At 42.8% G+C, this 20509-nt stretch overlaps 1 protein-coding gene and 1 long non-coding RNA gene across 6 annotated transcripts in view; one reads left to right on the top strand and one right to left on the bottom strand.

Moving 5' to 3' along the window:
- VIT (vitrin) overlaps positions 1–6773 on the bottom strand; it is a 37961-nt gene extending 31188 nt beyond the window's left edge. For 4 of the 5 annotated variants that reach the window (XM_080997700.1, XM_080997702.1, XM_080997704.1 and 1 more), the window contains exon 1: positions 6401–6773. The gene's annotated coding sequence lies outside the window, so the exon portion shown is untranslated. The remainder of the gene's footprint in view (positions 1–6400) is intronic. The other variant, XM_080997701.1, reaches the window with a different exon arrangement.
- LOC308472714 overlaps positions 1–20509 on the top strand; it is a 51909-nt gene that overhangs the window by 11769 nt on the left and 19631 nt on the right. The gene's annotated exons all lie outside the window — the stretch shown is intronic.

Genomic DNA, 20509 nt, shown 5'->3' with positions numbered 1-20509 from the left:
GACGTAGGGGTGCAAGTCATGGTTGTTGCTGATTCCCAGAGAATTTGGTCACCTGTCGTATTCCTTTACATCAGAGTGCAAAGGACTGAGCCATCTCAGTTAAATAACAGTTTGATGACTATAGATCCATGATGTCACAGGGTGTGATGCAGGAAGCCTGAGCCAATCAGGAGGTGCTGAAAAAAGAATCCACAGGATAGAAGCAGGGCTGCCCCTGCCAAGTGAGGTGGGTGCCTCAGGCAACAGGTGCTGGGGGGCAGGCAAGAGAGTGATGGTGATCAGTTAGATGACAGAGCTGTGGGTGCCATATGGCTTCCTTGCTACCACCCCAAGCTAGCCTGCTGCTGCCCTCAATGAGTGCTTTGCCACTGTGTCAGACTAGTGGTTTTCTGTACTTTATCTCAGGCAGCAAAATGTTATGGACTGACCCTCGGGAGATGTCAACTGTTTTGTAAAAAGCTAAGTGAATACTGAATAGTCTATAAACTGGGGCATTGGCAGATAGATTAGGGTATCAGTTTCTGATGTTTCTGTTTAAAGAGTCAGGCATACTTTTATATATTAGGCCCTTCTCTCCCCCCACCCCCCGGCACACCACCAATCAGATTTTATGACAGCTTTCTAGTCTCCAGAAATAACATCACCTTCCCCTCTGCTTGGCATTTCTTCTAGCTGGCATGTGTGGGTGTGGGTGTCCATGTTAAGCAAGAATTATATTCTTAATTTTTGTATATCATAAATGAGCACACAGGTGCTCTAGGAAATGGAAGAGCTCATGCTATCAATTGTATAACATGAGTTAATTACCCAAGGTAACTAACTGAGCCAGGAAATGAAACTTTCGTTTGTAATAGTGCTCCGGCTTACTAGATGATGCTGAATCTCTCTCTCTCTCTCTCTCTCTCTCTCTCTCTCTCTATATATATATATATATGTATAGATATATATAAACTTTCTCAACCTTTCAACCTTCAGGTTTGGTGGAAGGTCCTATGGGAGTGTGAGAACTCGGTGTTTACTAAATCCTCACCAAACAAAGCAGCGGACCCTCCTCTCCTGTCCACTGCCCTGGTAACGATACACAGCTCTCTCCATGTTGGTGGGATAATAACTGGCCACCTACACAGATGCCTGCTACACACTAGCTGGAATGTGGTAAGCTCAGCTGGTAACTGGCCAAACTGAAAAACTCAGCTCAGCAGCAGTTTTCACAACCATCCACCTGTGAAAAGGTTATGCCTCTCGCATTGAGAACTGTATCCCAGAAAACAAACAGCACATTCCATATAGGAAGCATCAAGAAAGGGGTGGCAGGTGCTAAATATACATTGATTCCTGCAAAAACATCACATGATGAATGGGAAAGTTTCTTTGCCCATCTATTTTTGACCAAAAATATAAAGCATCTAGATGTATGATATTAATAGCTCATTAGACTAACTGGATGCCAAATCAGACGAGTGGAATGCCTGCGCTTGGCGTTGCCAGTAACAATAAGTGAGCCTAATCTCCTAGCTATTGCTCCCACAAGTACCACATTTTTTCCAGTGGAATTTGTGTGGGAACAGCATATGTTGGATTGTGCCCAATATATTCAGCATTGTGCAAAAAAGACTCCTCAGTGGAAGTGTTAACAATCAGTGAAAATCTTGGGTTGTATTTATACCAAGGTGTGAACACGTCCTTTGAGGTTTCCAAAAACTGCAGCATAGCTTACTTTTTGCAGGTTTGAAAATAACATTTAAGAAGCATTAAACCTACAAAAAATAACCTTGAGGTTATATGGCGATTGCAGCCTAGGGAGCAAGAAGGGCAGTTCTAAGATCTTCGTTTTAATAGCTTGTCTTGTGAATCTGCCACACTGTGAGGAAGGTTAATCTAAGAGACACTAACTGGCCAAGAGTCACCCAGCGAGTTTCATGGCTGGGGGTGTGTGGGGGTGTGTGGGGGTGTGTGGTTTGAGCCCTACTCTCCCAGTCCTTGTGCAACATTACTACACAACTATAGCTCTCAATAGTTATTGGTATCAGAAGTAAGGTATAGAAACATTCTGATAAATTGGATTAGTAAGTAATAGGTTCTGAATGCAACTGCAAACCATACATGGCATATTATTTTAAAAAATTCCATACCTGCCAATGTTTTGTTTGCAAGCATAATTGAACTGATTTTCAAGAGTAGGCACAGCATGTGTCCTGGTGTCAAAGTTGCATTGATATGTTTATATAGAAGACATATGATGCACAGTTGAGAATGCAATATGGAGCATAAAAGCAGTCTGAAAACGTTAGGAACACATGAGTGACTAGTGGGGTGCCACAGGGTTCTGTCTTGGGCCCGGTCTTATTCAACATCTTTATCAGCGACTTGGATGATGGACTCAAGGGCATCCTGATCAAATTTGCAGATGACACCAAACTGGGAGGGGTGGCTAACACCCCAGAGGACAGGATCACACTTCAAAACAACCTTGACAGATTAAAGAACTGGGCCAAAACAAACAAGATGAATTTTAACAGGGAGAAATGTAAAGTATTGCACTTGGGCAAAAAAAATGAGAGGCACAAATACAAGATGGGTGACACCTGGCTTGAGAGCAGTACATGTGAAAAGGATCTAGGAGTCTTGGTTGACCACAAACCTGACATGAGCCAACAGTGTGACGTGGCAGCTAAAAAAGCCAATGCAATTCTGGGCTGCATCAATAGGAGTATAGCATCTAGATCAAGGGAAGTAATAGTGCCACTGTATTCTGCTCTGGTCAGACCTCACCTGGAGTACTGTGTCCAGTTCGGGGCACCACAGTTCAAGAAGGACACTGACAAACTGGAACGTGTCCAGAGGAGGGCAACCAAAATGGTCAAAGGCCTGGAAACGATGCCTTATGAGGAACGGCTAAGGGAGCTGGGCATGTTTAGCCTGGAGAAGAGGAGGTTAAGGGGTGATATGATAGCCATGTTCAAATATATAAAAGGATGTCACATAGAGGAGGGAGAAAGGTTGTTTTCTGCTGCTCCAGAGAAGTGGACACGGAGCAATGGATCCAAACTACAAGAAAGAAGATTCCACCTAAACATTAGGAAGAACTTCCTGACAGTAAGAGCTGTTCGACAGTGGAATTTGCTGCCAAGGAGTGTGGTGGAGTCTCCTTCTTTGGAGGTCTTTAAGCAGAGGCTTGACAACCATATGTCAGGAGTGCTCTGATGGTGTTTCCTGCTTGGCAGGGGGTTGGACTCGATGGCCCTTGTGGTCTCTTCCAACTCTATGATTCTATGATTCTACATGATTTGAACTGGGTAACACTTCCATCGTCTGAAAATGATATAGGCTTAATTTAAGATGGAGCTCATTGCTGCTGTGCTTATCCTTATAGCTTGCCTTTATGTGAAGAAATGATGGACAAAAGTGTAGCTTTGAGCAACCACAAGCCCTTACACAACTGAGATTAGGGTTGAATATGGACATTCATTGGCAGGTGTTATGTCATTGTGCATGGAATAAACGTTGAACATGGAAAGCTGTTTGCCTGAATTTCCCTTCCAAATGGTGAGGAGCATTCTATCACACTTCTCTTTCTAATCAGGTAAAATTCTTCTGATTACTTGGCAAGGAGATGCAAGTGCTGGCACAAGTGTAATGTGTTAGATTACCCACATGCTAACTGTTTGCATTCATCCCAGGGCTCTCTGGATGGAGGATACTCTCAGAGACTTAGTGCTATGTTGACTACATCCCCAAGGCAGATTCCATATGCATCTACCACTGGCACCCCCAACCCTGTCTCCCCGGCAGCCATTAGCACGAGACAATTCAAGACACTAGTCTATCCCATCCAGGATATTATTACATGTATATGATAAGTTTTAGATATTAAAAGTGTATACTGTGTAATTTGGTAAAAAAATCTCAAGGCAGATTACATAAGAACAGTAAAATACATTTAGCAACAGTCATTAAAGTCCTAAAACCCAGATTTTTTTAAAAAAAGCAAATAAAACCGAGCAGTGTACTGAACCAAAAAAGAGAGGTTAATTAAGTAATTAAATTAAAGAAATTTAATTAATAAACTTAATGGAGTATTTTTAAAATGTACTTTTATAGCCCAACTTGGCTTTTAAAGCACTGGCAAGTATGTCCAGAACCTGGCAAAACTGAAATTCGAAGCTGTTTTTGCCTGGTCCACAACTCTTTGCAGACATGTCCAAGAGTTTGTAGCAAAATTTTGTACTTTTGCCTGGCAAAAAATCTAAGCCAGCCTTCCCCAACCTGGACCCCTCCATGATGGACCACAACTCCCATCGGAAGAACCAGAACAATCTTCCCATCTTCTTTGGTGAGGCTGCCACCAATATAATGGAGGAAGTGCAGCCAATGAGAGGGTGAGGTTCCCATTCCCCACCTTATAGCATGAAGGGACCTTCAGAAGGAAAGTTACTTTAATCCCAGCAAAATTGTTTTACATCTACTCAGTACAAAAGAAATTGATCCACTTCAATCCATTGATGAATGCAACTGGTGGCAAACTTTCCAAACACCAACAGCAACATTAAAGTGTGGCAATAATGGTCCAGGTGAAAGAGGAAATTAAGGAGATAATCCCCCACTTCTCCAACAACTCTGAATAAGCTCAACGATAGTAGCTACTGACTGAAATGTTTGGTTTGGGCAGAGTTTTGATAAGCAGCAATGTGGTCCTCCCTCTGGCTGCTTCAAGCTGGCCAGACTCCTCATAGAGGGTTGGTGTTTTACTCTGCCACATCAGCCATGACCAGATCTCAGCAGCACTTGCAAATGGCACAATCCCTACACAACTCTTCCCCTGCCCCATTTTTGACACTGTGTCCTCCCAAACCTCATTTCAGCCCATCATCAGGGTCGCATTAAATCATCTTGGTAGTGATGTTTCCTCCATTTGTTTCCTTTTATGCATGCTTTTTTAAAATAAAGAAATAAGACGTCTAAATGCATTTCCCTTTTCCCCCCAGAACCCTCACCTCTGCCAAGCAATTTGTCAGATCACATTAAAATGAAATGAGAAACAAGTCTGTTCAGAGTCTGGTAGCAATCCGCATTCAGAAAACAGCCCTGTGTTATGATGTTGTCTTTTGGGCAATTTCAGTAATAAAACTATCTGTATTTCCTTTCACCTAATTACACATACACCCCGCCCACCACCACACACACCAATAAGGATTGCAGGAACTCACTCTTTGTTTAATATACAAACACACTTTCTTTTTTTAAAAAATGTTTGTATCCATGGCATGGTGAAATGGAAGCTGGTTGATTCTGTTTGCTGTAAAATCCCTTTTGAAAATCTTGGGACATTGACTGAATTCCTTTTGGGGCAGTTTGACAAGCTAATGAATGATGGGATTTTAGCTGCTTTCTGATTTGCCAGTCTCTATAGGATCTGTTTTGTTTTCTAATTAATGAAAGGCAGAAAGAAGGATAACTACCCAAGAACCCATCCCCAAAGTGTGATTTCTTTATCAATCCAAAAGTACTAGAATTATATATTAAAAAAAACCCCAACAACCCCAACTTTAAAAAAAAACACCACAAAAACCTTTCTTTCTCTGAATTTTCGCTTGGGGTGATCAGTACATGTTGCTACTGGCCTGACACAAATCACATTGCAGAGACTTATCAAGAATCCAATCTCCCTGGGAGAAGGTGAGCTGCTGTGACAGGCTTGATAATGCTATTCCTCTTTAAAGTCTTACTAGCATAGCAGCCATTCAACACAAAAGGATATTGGGGGCAGGGCAGGGAGCACAGGGGTGAAAGGAGAGGCAGAGAGATGATTCCAGTGCCTTACACACACACACACACACACACACACACACACACACACTCTGCATTATCAACCCTCTTTTTCCACATAACTTTATATAGCAACCGGTGAGACAATTGGAACCCCCAGCAAGGAGAAAAATATATCAGTGCCCAAAGTTAGCTCAATATTTGTGCAGTTGTAAACTAGCGGTGCTAGTTATTAAATACGGAAAGAAAGAAAGAAAGAAAGAAAGAAAGAAAGAGGAGAGGAAACCTACTTGAGAAAATGAATATGGTTCTTAAAGCATTAAACAAATTACAGACACCTTACTTTCCTGTAAAAGTATTTAAATGATGGATTTATCAAAGCTTTGTAGACATTGTGTGTGTGTGTGTGTGTCTGTATGTGTATGTGTGCATGCGCTTTGTGGGCATATCAATAATGCATAGACATGATGGTATTTGCATCACAATTTCATTTTAAAGACACTTCTTACCCTCAGGGCATCTCCCTAACATGCAAAGCATTGAATTATCCAAAATATAGAATTATATGCTTGCTCTCTCCCTTCCAAAATTAGATCTATAAATGAATCATACATAGGGAAACAATCAGTATTACCTTGCCGGAGGTGTGTGAATTTTTAAAGAGAAAACTCCTTGTCTCCAACCAGTATGCCTGGGTTATTTTTTCCCAAGATATTCTGCAGCACAAACTTCAGACAATATTATTCTAAAGAATCAGAAATGAGCAAGAAAAAAAATCCAGGGCACCTTTTAGCTTTCTCATTAAATGTTCCCGTCAAGCTCCCAGTAGTTTGAAAGACACAGTAAACTCTCTCTCTCCACAAACGCAGAGCTCCTTAGACTGATGTAGTTGCTGAATTAGGCGGTGCTCTTTTAAATTTCTTCTCCCTCCCACTTCCCCCCTCCTTTTCCTCTTGTGGGGATTTTTATATTGTGGAAACTAAATTGGCATGCGCTGTTTTATTCAGAGTGTCAAACCTTGAGGAAAAGTAAAACTCGCTTGTCTCTATTTTGGTTCTACTCAGGGTGCGTGCGTCCATGTGTACATTTATTTTACCACTCCTGAAATCGATACTTTGCAACCTCTTTGGTAGGAGAGGGATTAACAAACAGAATACTGATTAGAATCTAATCATCTTTAGCTCACTTGGTAGCACATGAGACTCTTAATCTCAGGTTTGTGGGTTTGAGCCCCACGTCGGGCAAAAAATTGGACTAGATGATCCTCATGGTTCCTTCCAACTCTACAATTCTGAGTCTATGAAATCATAAACAAAGCATGCACACAAAAAAGAACAGTTTTCTCAGACAAGTTAGACCTTCTTAGAACAGTTAATATAGACCCAATTATAGAGTTGGGACCATTTCTTGGGTTGACGTCAAGAGCAGCAATATATTATGAGGTATAAATTCACCTGTCTTATCTGCCTCATTAGATTCCATGCAGCACACCTGAAGCTGCTCCGCTTCCATTCACAAGGGCTCACAAGGGTGAGTAGAAAAATGGACTCTCATTTTTGCCAGGGATGCAGAACTGTATGATCTCATGCCTGACTATTGGCCATGCTGTCTGTGGCTGATGGGAGTTTAACAACATCTGGAGAGTGACAGGGTTCTCCATCCCTGTTCAGTGTCGTCTTCATGGTCTCTTGCAATGAGCAATAATAAGTCTTTGTGTTCAAGCTTAGAATCTAAAAGACATGGCACAAAAGGAAAGGTTACTGGTAAGGAGGAGGACGAAAGCAAACTCGGACCCCAATTCTTACTTACAAAGTAATTAAAATTGCTCTGATCCATGGGACTGGGGCAAGGCAAAGCTCAGCACCTTGGAGAGGTACCTAGGTGGGGGTTTCAGGACCACACTTAGTGATCCTGCAGCTCAGGCAGAGCATGCAAATTGTCTCAACATTGTCAAGGAGCAACGGACAGAGCCTTGTAGCTTGGTATTTGAGGACCCAAACCCTGGCCCATTAAAGGACCAGTGCCCTTGTCTGCAGCCATTGGCTTATTTTAGTCCTTGGGATTTTAAAATGTAGGAATATATCCTATGGGCTCTTCTGATCTCTGCAAGCAGTTTGTGGACCAACCAGCATAGCCTGGTGAAGGAAGTGCCTCCTCAGGATTCAGGGAAGGAAATTCAAGCTCTGGTGACTGCAGACCAGGGATCAACTCCATCTCCTCCTCAGGGCTACTGTCATTGGAGGACTGCCTCCAAGGACTCCTGACCTGGGACCATAACAGTAATGAGAAGCTGGAATAGAAACAGTTCAAGAAGGAGACATTGCTGGTCTCAGGTGAACCAATCCCTTCTCTCCTTGTGCTGCATGGGATGGCAGGGAGGGAGAAATCTGAGGGCTAGATGCATCTAGAGCATCAATTCAACACAGACCAGTCTAGTGTCACTTCTGTTGAGCTTCCTCTCTATCATTTCTGTTCCCTGTAGGAGCTGTTTGTGATGCAGCTAGGAAGTATCAGCTGGCACATTCTTGCCTCTTCCCAGTCTACCACACTCCATGGCTGCAGGAGTCAAATGTGACTCATTGGAACAAGAGTGACTTTGGTGTCCACCACTAAAGACTTGTTTGTTCTGGCTGACTCTTGGTGAAGGGGGCTAGGTCAGGAAACTGCAAGTCTTTCCCAACCCTACAATTGTACCAATTTCTCTCTCTCTCTCTCTCTCTCTCTCTCTCTGTGTGTGTGTGTGTGTGTGTTTGGGTTGTTTTGCAGCCTCAAGCAATAATTGAGGATGGAGATTTATATGCTTAGACTCTGAGGCTTAAAGTATACTTAGCAAGTCGCCTCAACCATGACTGCTACCATGGATGGTGTTTCTTGTTTTAAAATATAAGGGCTCTGCCAGAGTTCAGCAGCGGAGTATTCTGTTGATTTTGCAGGTTAAGTTTTGCACATGCTTAACAGTGCAATTACATGCACATTTAGTCAAAAGTAAGTCCATATAAGTTCAATGGGACATCCTCTCAGGAAAATTTGTAGGGCCGGTAGCCAAACCCCTCAAAATTTGGTTTAACTTGAACTGAAATGCTGTTTTGGTCAACAGATTTAGGTAAAATGTGTTCTAATCTTGAAATGAACTTGTATGACTAGGGTGTGGTGTATTTTAGTCTGAATTTTTTAAAAAAATCATTCTTATTACAAAATTGAAATAAACACACACACACTTTCTAGAAAGAGTTTAAAGCATGGGAGTCTAACCCCCACTTTGGGAGTCTGATCTGCCCCCCACAAAGCATTTTTTTCTAGCCTCCTATAAAACCCTGTTATGGTGACTGGACTGCAAAAAGAAAAAATAATAATAAAAAGTAGGCCCAGCTCTGTGATTAGCTGAGCCCAAGAAACCTGATAGGAGGGAGTACAAGATGCCATCCAACCATCTTAGGGATTCCCGTCTGGATTTGTGTAGAATTTATTCCTTAGACTTTTATTCTATGTTCCACCAGGCAGCGGCTTTGTAGGGTTGCAACCTCATAATTTGGACAGTGTCCATATGTTTTTAGAACTCCTGGTAAGGCAGGAAAGAGAGCAAACTGCACCTCCTTCAGCTCATTCCCTCTGCTGCCCAGTCAACCTCCTCCCTGCCATATTTGAGACTAGCATACTATAGCAGGTAAGGGCTGGGACATGTGTCATGGCTATAGTTGAACTGGGTGGAAGGAGGTGTGACTGTCTGTCTTTCTGCTTTAGCAGCAGATTAAAAAGTGCATGAAAGCTGTCTGGGATGTGAGGTTAGAAAACAACAGAGATTCCTGTGGCAAAGACTAGGTTGTAACTCCATGTGATGCATCTGCATGGTGTTATAAATTAGATACAATTATGCAAGGTCATGATCCTCTGCATAGCTGTCAACTGTTCCCTTTTCTTGCGAGGAATCCTATTCGGAATAAGGGAATTTCCCTTAAAAAAAGGGAAACGTTGACAGCTATGATCCTCTGTCTCTCTCTCTTTCACACATACGAAAAAAAACCTGTAGAAAGTTTTAAATATATAAGACGAGGAAGGAGGGAGAGTAAAAGATGACAGGGATATTGTGCGATAAAAAATTTAGTGTTTTATAAATAATGGTGCCATTATACTGTCTAGTTATCGCAAGATGACACTGGACTTACCTGGACAGAGTTAGGTGTTTCCTGCTCCTGCTGCTGCTTTTCCATTCTGGTTTTTAGAGGGACAATAAAGTTTTTCTCTAGCTTCTTGACTGGCGTGTCCATGACAGATGAGTAAACTCACAACACATAAGAAATATTGCACATTGTCTATAACCTGTATAATGAGCTACTTTGCTATGAAGAAATTTGTCAAGTGTAGTACTGACCAGGCCAGGATGAATGATAAAGTGTGGGCTGCCCAAGCTGTTTACAGTATATGCAAAATGAGCCAGACTGGCCAGCCAATTTTGGAGCATTGACTAAAGCAGGATAGCTATGGTCACATATTTTAGCTATTTCCCTGACAATGCTGATCAGTTAGAGAGGTCATTTACTTTCGGTACAGAAAACTGGGGCACTGAAAATTGCAGAGCAAGCACTGACCTACTGAATGAAGTGTGTTCTGGAGAAGCTGCTTTTCCCTAGATGATGCTGGACTTTGTACTGTATTTAGAACTTGAAATGCCCACAAATTCCATGTTGTAACTTAATTACCATTGACAGCAAGAGTCCAAATTTGAATGGTGCCCATTAAATTTGGAATCAGGAAATACCATAGGGTAGAGTTGGGGTGGTGTTGGTGTTTTGGGGTCTTTTTTCTTCTTCTTCTTCTTCTGAGGAAGTTTGTGTTCATTATAGACCACAAGCGTCTTGTTAAACTGTTTGCAGCTTAGAATGAGGGTGCCAACTTCAGAGGCCACTGTGGTGAGAGAAGTCAGGCTGGGTGTTGCCTGCTTTTTATATAGGCTTCAAGCAAAACTTTACTAACTGGGTGAAACATTTTCCTCAGTTAATCCTTTCGAAACCTTGTTTTGACAAACAAGGTGTAAAGTGATACCAGATTGCATTTGATCCTAAGTTTGCCTAGGCCAGGGTGTGGAATGCTCTCAAGGGTGCCAAATCAAATGTAAATAAGCTTCTTTTATGCAAAGCAAACAAGGGGTAACAGAATGTAAGAAAACAGAAGCAGAGGTTCCCAGTTTTTGGAGTTTTTTTGTCCAGTGGTCACATTTGGAAAGTAACATGGGTGCCAGCCACAAAATAGCTGTTCTATGGGATGTGGTATAATAGAAAATAGCTGCTGTATCTAAAAGAGCAAGAAAAGGGAAAGGAACATTAAATGAGGGGGAGAGCATGTTCAGTGTAAGAGAGTCCAAGCCACTGCAAATAGGAACTGAGCAGGAAGAACAAACAGTTTCTCCTGCATTGTGGAAATTTGTGGGGATATTTACTGAGATCTTTTGTAGGCACCAGAGGATGTCCTGGTGGATGCTGAGGTGCCCATTGGCACCTGGCTGGCAACCTATTGACCTCTTACCAGAATCCAAAGAATTACTTTAGGCACATCCAATAGCTTGTGTGTGTTTTGTTACATTTGTCATTGGTTAGTAATCCTCATGACATAGTCAAAGCTCTCTGTGGACAAACACCAGCTCCCTCGGCCTGAAAGCGAGATGAGCGCCGCAACCCCATAATTGCCTTTGACTGGACTTAACCGTCCAGGGGTCCTTTACCTTACCTTATGATGAACTGCTTGTGGACCTCCCCTCATTTTCAAAAGTAGTTAATTAGTGTCTGACAAATTAATCTCACCCAATGGACTAGAATGTGGCGTAAGCCTCCCTTTAAGTCCGTAGCAGCCAAATAAGGAAACTCGCTCTGAAACTCACCTGTAGGTGGTACTTAACACCACGGAAACTGGTGCTGATACACCCAGGAACCTCACCAAGATGATGGAGAGGCTGCACATGTCATGGGAATGCCCTAAAATCCAACCCTTCTGGACAGCAGTCCTACAAGAGATATGCAAAATAACTAAACAGGTATTAGAACTCACCTCAGAAGTGGGCCCTACTGAACATCTTCCAAGATCATAATGACCACTCACAGTATACAGAGCTTATAACCCACCTATTCTCAGCAGCCAGAAGCTTCATAGCCAGACACTACAGAGACATGTCAGGAGTAAACATGGACTACTGGTATCAAATTGCATGGGAAACGGCCTTACTAGAAAAGTTACCCAATAAAGTGAAACTCACACAGGGACAAATAGAAGAGGACACCTTTCCCCCAGTATGGCTCCCTTTAGTACATACACAGCCCAACAAGACAACAGTAAGAATCCACCAACACATGCAGATCCATCTGGCTTACCTGACCCAACAAGCTCTTCCACACTGACAAATGCAAACAAACCCCACTGTTGCCAACCACAGATAACCAACCACACCCTGCCCCCCAATACCTCTCACTACTGACACAAAACCCCACACGCACACTGTACAAAAAAATATGCCTCACCACACCACCCCTCCTCTCGTCCTCTTCTTTCCCAACCTTATACTGTACTCAACATCAATGTCTCACAACAAATGTAACTGATTTGTAAGAAATATTGTACAACCTGAAAAAAGAGGCCAGTTGTTCTTTTGTAAACCAAGAAAATCTTTAATAATTTTTTTAAAAAGAAACTTCTAAAGAGTTGACCAATCGTTCGTCTAACCAACTGAGGGAACATTCAGTGGTCTTCAAGCAGGACTTCAAAACTAAGATTTGATGTTACTATAATATTTCCCACTGGGCACTTGCTATTCATTCTCTCTCTCTCTCCCTCTCCCACCATTATGCACAGTGAGGACTTACACAGCTGATTTTGGCTTGATTTATTATTGCTGCATTTTTACTGTTAAGGAGGGACTGGTGAGATGGTCCGTCTCAGGTGCCAAAATAACTTGGCTGCACACAGGTATTCTGCTCCTTGTCTTGGAGGGGAGGGTGCCATTTGCTGCTTTGCTTCAGGCAGCAAGATCTCTTGGGCCAGCCCTACCAGTGGTGTAAAAATATTTGCTAACCAAGCATTGCACAATCATACAACCACAAGGAGTTCCATAGTGCAGGTCCTCTAAAATATGGGGTCCTTCTGCCGTAAGCAATCTTATGTAGTGCTCAGGCAGTTAATCAGTTGCTGGAGCTTCCCGTAGCGTTGAACCAAAGTGGAAGAGCACAAAGCTAAGAAGAGGTTTTGTGGTTCACAGCTGAATCTGAGTGACTTTTACAGTTTGCTTTGCCCTTCGCTGTAAACCAGGCTTATGAAATATAATTCCAATAAGGGCCTCCGTTGTGTTGCTCCTCAGAACTTTTCCTACAGGGCTTCTGCTGAGATTCCGTGTGGCACCAGCCTGTCAAAGCAGGTAGGCAGTGCCAGCAACAACTACTTAGTGCCTGCTTCCATGAAACTGAACAGATCCTCTCTGTGGTGTGCTTGTCCCTGGCTACTTCATTCAGTTCTCTAGGGATTAAACAAAATGCAGATTTCCCCCCTTTTTTCTGGAGGGAACACGCTGGAACTGTAGTACAGCACTGGCACTTTTACATTTCCAAATAGTTTCTGCAGCCAGAACTGCCAATGTCATCAAATGGGAGATTAATTTATTTCTCTCTCCTGATTTTGAGATAGTTGGAACCCTTCAAAAGAAGCCACATCTCCCCCACTCCTCCTAAAACCCACACACTTCAGCTGAGAACGCAACCGACCGTAGTTTTCCTAACCGATACGTAAAAGGGATTTATTTTTCTGAGAGCTTAACTATATGTCATGGACAACCCACCTAGGTTGTCTGTAATGGTTTTATGGTCACAGTTTTATAACATGGCTCTCATGGGAGAAACGGTGTCCGAGTTCATCACATAAACTGCGCTAGAAATACTGGCTGTTTCTAGTCGAGAGTACATACAGGCCAAGTGTTGTTTGAGGAACCAGCTTGAGATCTTAATGAATGGCTGGCACAATCAAAAGCAAAACTCGACACTGGAGGCTCCTTCTTTCAAGATCTTGTCAATATTGCCAAGTGTGTGCCCTGCTTTCATTTTGGGTGGCCCTCCTGAGCTCAGAATAGCTTGAACCTTTGTGAAGTGGGAAAGCCTGAATAATTCCTAACAGATAAAAGTGGGGAAAGATGTTGAGGGCTTCGTGTGTTTTCTCTCTGTTTAACAGTTGCACTGCATAGCGGATGGAATGACGTGTGAAACTTACTGCGCCCTTATATAATGTGCTGAAGATGGGGCATGCCCTCCACTATCGTAACACAACCTTGGTGATGATAGGCTGTTTCAGGGAATAAAGCTGGGATGGTGCAGTCAGGTATACTGGGACAAATATTTCTAACAGCCTTCCTGGAAGGTTGGGGAAGGAGGGGTGGAAAATGTTCCTTTCATTAACTTCCTTAGGTTTGAATCCAAGCCTGATTTGGGGCAATTCCCCTCTCCCACATCAGTCCCTGGCTTGTGTCCCATTCTTCATGGCCGTTGTCTGTTCAGAGAGGGGGGAACACAAGTGCCTGCAGAGGAGAACAAGGGAGATGAAACTCTGAATGAACTTCCTTACTTCACTTTAAGTGGTTTATTAAGAGAAGCAAATACGTTGCTAAGTGTCCACACAAACATTAGCCCCAAATAAATAGCCACCTTGCCCTGACAAGTTGCACATAATCAAAAGTAAGTCAGAAAATATGAGAATGGGCAATGAAGCCAAATTGTTAGTGTGAGTGACATGAATGAGGCCCAGCATCTGTTTACAAAGCTAGTAATATGGAGTGGCACATGAACAAAGAATGTCACCCATTCTCAATTTAAATTCCCTTTAAGATACTTAGAGAGATCAAAAAGAGTTTAAAAGCCTTCTTTGAAAGCTCACTTTGAAAATACCTGTTCCTTTGTTAGGTCTAAAATGCTGAACATAGCTGTCCAAATCTTGTTAGAGAGATAATGCCTTCTAAATATGTCCCTGACCCTCCTGCTCTGACACTGGCCTCTGGGCAGTGTCTTACCAGGTAAGTCCTCTGTTAGATCATTCTGATAAATGCACAGCCAAACTATGGAGAAGCACAGGCCCAGAGGTGACACAATGGTGTCACCATGTTCAATCCTCTCTGGGCTAGGACAGAATAAACCACAACCAAAATTTCCCTAAATATTAGACCATATAAAGCCAGTTGGCATCTGTCTGTCTCGAGAAACAATGGAAGAGTCTACCATTCGGGGTTGAAGTCAAACCACTGGAGAGTTACAGTGCCTGCTGTGGCTGTAGAGACCAATGCAGGAGAGACATGTTTTAGTGCAGCTTGGGCAGATGATGGCATCCAGTTTCGCTGTTACACCTTAAAAACCAACATCTATTATGGACTTTAACAGACGCCAGTCCACTCCATCAAAAGTATGAAGCCTTAACCAGAGCTGTATTTTTCCTGCATGGATTGACTGAGAGTACAGTATGTTGAATCAGCCATCTTGAGCACAAAGGTTCACCGTCTCTATATTAAGTGAACATAATTTGTTCTTGCTCAGTTAATTCAGCCTCTCTGCTATCACCACCTCATATGAACCCCAGGAGATCTTCCAAACCGCATTAATGTGAAGTCTTCCAAGTTGCTTTTGTATAATTGGAAATCCCTCCCACACCTGTAACCTCATCTCCACCTTGCCCCATTCATAAGGACGATGGCACTGCAAACAAGCCATTCATAGAGAAGTGCTATGTTGAGCTCTACCAGTTTAGTTTGTCAGTGGTGGTCAACAGTCCCTAGCTCTCAAACCCTGGACAGGTACACACAGCTAGTGTGTCTTCAGAGGCTTTTTGAAGGAGCTGTAAAAACCAACTTCCCAGCCTAAGGGTGTTTCACATTACCACCTTAGAAATTACCCCCTACTCCACTGGTTTGTTTCACAGCTCGCCCTCCCACCCAGCCAGCTGTCCACGTTACAGCTTAACTAATGTCAGATTCGTTTGTTTGTATACACGCCAGGAGGTGTTGGCGAGGCAGGGATGTCAAGAGACGAATCAGGAACAGCTTTAAGGATTCCAATTGGTGTGAAGCTGGATTGCCCATTGCTGCCTCCAGCATACCCTCTTCCCTGTAGGGATGGTGGTTAAGGTTGGGATGGCACCTGTAGAACCAGCACTGGGAATCCTCTTGCTAATACAATCATGACACTTACCAGTCCTCTCCTGTCCAGGTAACAGCAATGTTGCTGGTGGGAGGAGGGCTCTATGGCTGTTCCCACCCATGCCCACTGTCTGAGATTAGTCTACCTAATGAAGGGATCATATGACAGGACTAACCTATCCTCTAATCCACCAAGTTTTCAGCACTTAGGGGTAATAATGCTGTTTCAGCAGATGACAGTATCGCTCTTGCTGCGAAAAAAATACTGACGTTGTGCTCCCCTGTGTTCCTCCTCTGCTACACTACTGGTCTATCTTCTGGGGGGGGGGCATGATATAAAACTTTGATTTTGATAGTTTCTTGGGTCATACCTTGTGTGCTTTGTTGCGATATGAATTGTTCAGCTCCTTCAAGGAATGAGGTCTAATGACTTGATAAATCTTTTCTTGGGTTGTATTATTTTTTTAAAAAAAGACAACAACAAACAAACCTGTTAAATCAATCAGAAGAAGTCAGGAGAGTTTCCCCTACTTAACCTGGACTCCTGCTGGTTTTCTATACAGCTGAGCAGACAACCCTGTCACAACATTATAAGGCCAATTAACATCTCGGCTGGATAGGGGAACCATGCAGCGACTTTTTCAGCAAGCCACAGACATTCTGGCAAGGCACACCAAGACTTATTGAAAGAAGCACCTTCATTCTGAAAAGGGCTAGGAAAACTTCCCTGACGTCCTTGTGACCGTATATTAAATCAGAAGTGAAGTATTACTGTATATATGCACTTGTGGGTGGAAGGAAGGCCTGTATACAGTGCTTGGGGTAAAAGCAACTTGCCAATGTTATTATAATCACCCTACTGATGTGGAATAGGGCTGAGGACTTTAGAAAGATTTGGACAAATATGGTGTCAGGCTATTGCCCTCATGCCCTGCTTGTGCACATCATATAAGGCTCTGTGAGAAACAGGATGTTGGACTAAGCAGTGCTTTGATCCAACAGATCTCAGGGAAAACCTGCTCTTTAGTGCTAAATTGGAACAAACGTCAGTCCAGAGAAAACTCGAACTGCCATTTGCTCTAACTGAACACAAAAGAGAAGTTTTTTCTCAAGGGAAAGTTGCAGGACAAAAGGAAGTGTGGCTGAGCCCTCAAAGGTCTCATGGCAAATGTTTCACCTTTCTATTTGCCACCTTAAATGCTGAAAAACTAAGCCCATTGTTACTCTTATTCCTTTTCTTTCATGTTTTATATTAATATTCCACAATTACCTTACCTCCCAATAGTCTCCCATCAGGGAACAGATCAGATCCGCACCTGTTTAGCTTCAGCACTTAGGGAGTAGCAGGTGTTCCCTGAGCCCAAGTAAATGTTGCATTTACTAATCTACTGACTAAGCCAATTAAAGTTTGCAACTATGTTTGTAGGTGAGGGAACTCAAATAACACCCATCTAATCTGGCTGGGGAAAAGATAATTTAGTGGAAAGAGTTATAGACATGTTAATTAAAACAACTAGTGACCCTCATCGTTTGGATTGATTTAGGGAACTCAGTTAAAAACAAAAGTCATTATACCTCACATGAAGTCTCCGCGGAGAAGGTCAATGGCTTTAGGCCTCTCTCTGCAAGGAAAATGGCTAAAGAATTAATTTCTGAGCACCAGTTAAGATTAAGCCAGTCACAAGGCATCTTAATCACAAGACTTTTTTTGCACAGCGAGGGTCATGCTTGGAGCAACATTCTAAGGGAAGCTGATCCAAAACCCATCTATTTCCTTGGTCCAGATGGGACAAAGAGGTGTTTGGTTCCCGAAAAGAGACAGAGTTGAATTAAAAATAGCAGAATTGGAATTAAAAACACTAAAATAACCACCCCCATCACTACAAATCCTTGTAAGAAGTTCAGATGAACTGAAGTTGTGGTTCATAACCTCCTTCTCCTTCCCACCTTAGAAACAAAAGCTGCATTTCTTAACAGATGACCTTTTTTGATTATTCACTAACAGCAGTCAGCTTGAATAGCTAGGGAAATGTTACATAACCCATTGCTGTGAGTGCACTGTTGAATTCGAAGGAATGCCATTCCTGAAGTTTGTTTAATTATAGCCCAGCACATCAATGTGGTGTCCATCTTTGTTCTCTCTCTCTCTCTCTTTGGATTGCCAGTGAAATGTCACAGCTTTGGCTTTTGTGGAGGTCAAACACCAGCCTCACTGTTAAGTTAAACAAGGAGGGCTTCTCAAGCAGCCATTGTTCAGAGATTCTTTCCAGGAAGGAGGTGCCACCGACCAATTATCTGCCCTGTTCCCAAATACTCCAAAGCACTTTTACACTCTGCTTCTTTCATTAATTGGATTATTTGTTTTCAAGTATCTTGCTGAGAAAGTCAAATTGTCCCACGCCTGGTTAGCAAAAGCCTAAGATAATTGTGATTGGTTTGAAATGGTTTGAAGTGGGATGAACAGAGCATAGAGGTCTGTTCTGGGTCCTGAGCCTGCTGTGACCATTTAGTACATGCTGGGCTTATCCCCAGATGCCAGGGGATCTGAATCAGCCATCCTATAGTTTAAACATCATGCATTGCACACATGTCGATCCACTTTTAAAGAAGAAATGAATCCAGTCAAACTACTGGCAGGACTTCCAAAATTAACCACATCACTACTGTGGAGAACACCAGCCCTGTGTGTCCCCCACCGCAAATGAACAGCGTTTAGCACAGAAATCACAGCCCCAACATTTTAAAAAATGTAAAAAGTCTGCAAATTAAGCAATGGTGGCATGGAGACACAGCACAACTTACTTGCTGTTAGAGAGGGAAAGGGAGGAATTGGTGATGGTGGGAACAATAAAATGGATAGGTGTCAATGGTGGGGATAAGTGTCGACGCAATAATGTGGGAGCATTGGGAACCATTGCAGAACAACTGATAAAAGTGGGATGTGGATGATCTGGTACAAATGTATTTCAAATGCACTATTAATGCAATCAGCAACATGTTGCTACATACGTCTACAATAAAGCAGCAGTCTGGATGGGTTCTACTGCTATTTTATATATTGCTGTCCTTGCTATGATCTAATTCTAGTCCTCATTTTCTATCTCTGTGTATCTTCTCGGAGGTTAGAAATAATTGTATTGCCACGCAAAACATTCCACACACCTGAACCACTTGGCAAGATGAGATAGCGAGCTCACTGGGGTGGGAGAGTTCACCCCATCATTTGTATGTGCTGTCAGCCTCATTCATAGGCTTGTGGTACTCTACAAGGCCAAGTATGCCCCCCCCCCCAACAACAAATGTGCTTTGCATCTCTTCTGCTTTCTGTCTTGATAATAGCTGTACTTCTCCACATTGGTTTAAAAGCCACTCCATATTTAGCCCTTTATGCCACCTATTGCCTTTCAAAATCTTCATCTTGGCACACAACTGGCACACAACTGAGGGCTGGTGACCAGCCTTTGAGCATGATAGCACTGAGCATGTGGTGCAGAATTAGCTGCCTCTAAACAACACCAAAAGAACATTTGTCTGCTGTTAGATGAGTGGCAAAGTTGTGTTTAGGAGCCTGCACACTTTATGATTGATACAATATATGATCAAAAAACGATAGCTATGAATTTCATACTTATATGAATAGTGGAAAGAAGGAAGGAAGGAAGGGAATTTGAAAAATACTCCTGTTCGACAGCATCTATTTTAAAAAGTACAGTTGCCCACCCTGGACTGTGGTGAGGCCTTAAAAAGGTAAAGGTAAAGGACCCCTGGCAGTTAAGTCCAGTCTCGCTTTACAGGCTGAGGGAGCCGGCATTTGTCTGCTGACAGTTTTTCTGGGTCATGTGGCCAGCATGACTAAGCTGCTTCTGGCGAACCACAGCAGCGCACGGAAACGCCGTTTACCTTCCCACCAGAGCGGTACCTATTTATCTACTTGCAATTTCTGGTGTGATTTTGAACTGCTAGGTGGGCAGGAGCTGGGACCGTGCAACGGGAGCTCATCCCGTCGTGGGGATTCGAACTGCCAACCTGATTGGCAACCCAAGAGGCTCAGTGGTTTAGACCACAGCGCCACCCATGTCCTTAGTTATGGTTATTATGGACCTCACTGGTCTAGCCAGGGACTGTGGCCTTTGGCCCTATACAAACAACATGCAAAGACTGAGGCACAGATCTGGTGGCATTCTCCATACAAAGAAACAATGGGGGAAAGACAGCTTTTGCTGCTAGACCAACAGGTGGGCAACTAAAAGGATAATCTGTCACAGACATAATAAGTGTAGCATTGTGTTGAACATCAGGAGGGAGTGGCAGGACCATTTTTAAAGCCATTCTATAGCCTCCTCATCCTGCTTCAGCTTCCAAGGAAAAGGAAAAGACTTGGCTATTGGCATCATTTGGTTCATTTTGCTTCTGAAATGAACCCAGGATGAAACACACTATATGCATTAGCTTTTCATTAGTCATGGTAATGAAGTCCCTCAAGAGAAAAATCTCCTATTTTCTCCTAAAAATGAATGTGCCCTCAGTTCGTCTATGGCCATGAAAGACATCATAGTCCTCTTTCTTATTGCTTATAAAGTTTATTTGTTTTAAAAT

Source organism: Podarcis pityusensis (genome assembly GCF_964106645.2).
Source record: "Podarcis pityusensis genome assembly, chromosome: 3".
NCBI lineage: Eukaryota > Metazoa > Chordata > Lepidosauria > Squamata > Lacertidae > Podarcis > Podarcis pityusensis.
This window is presented reverse-complemented; position numbering and strand designations above follow the sequence as displayed.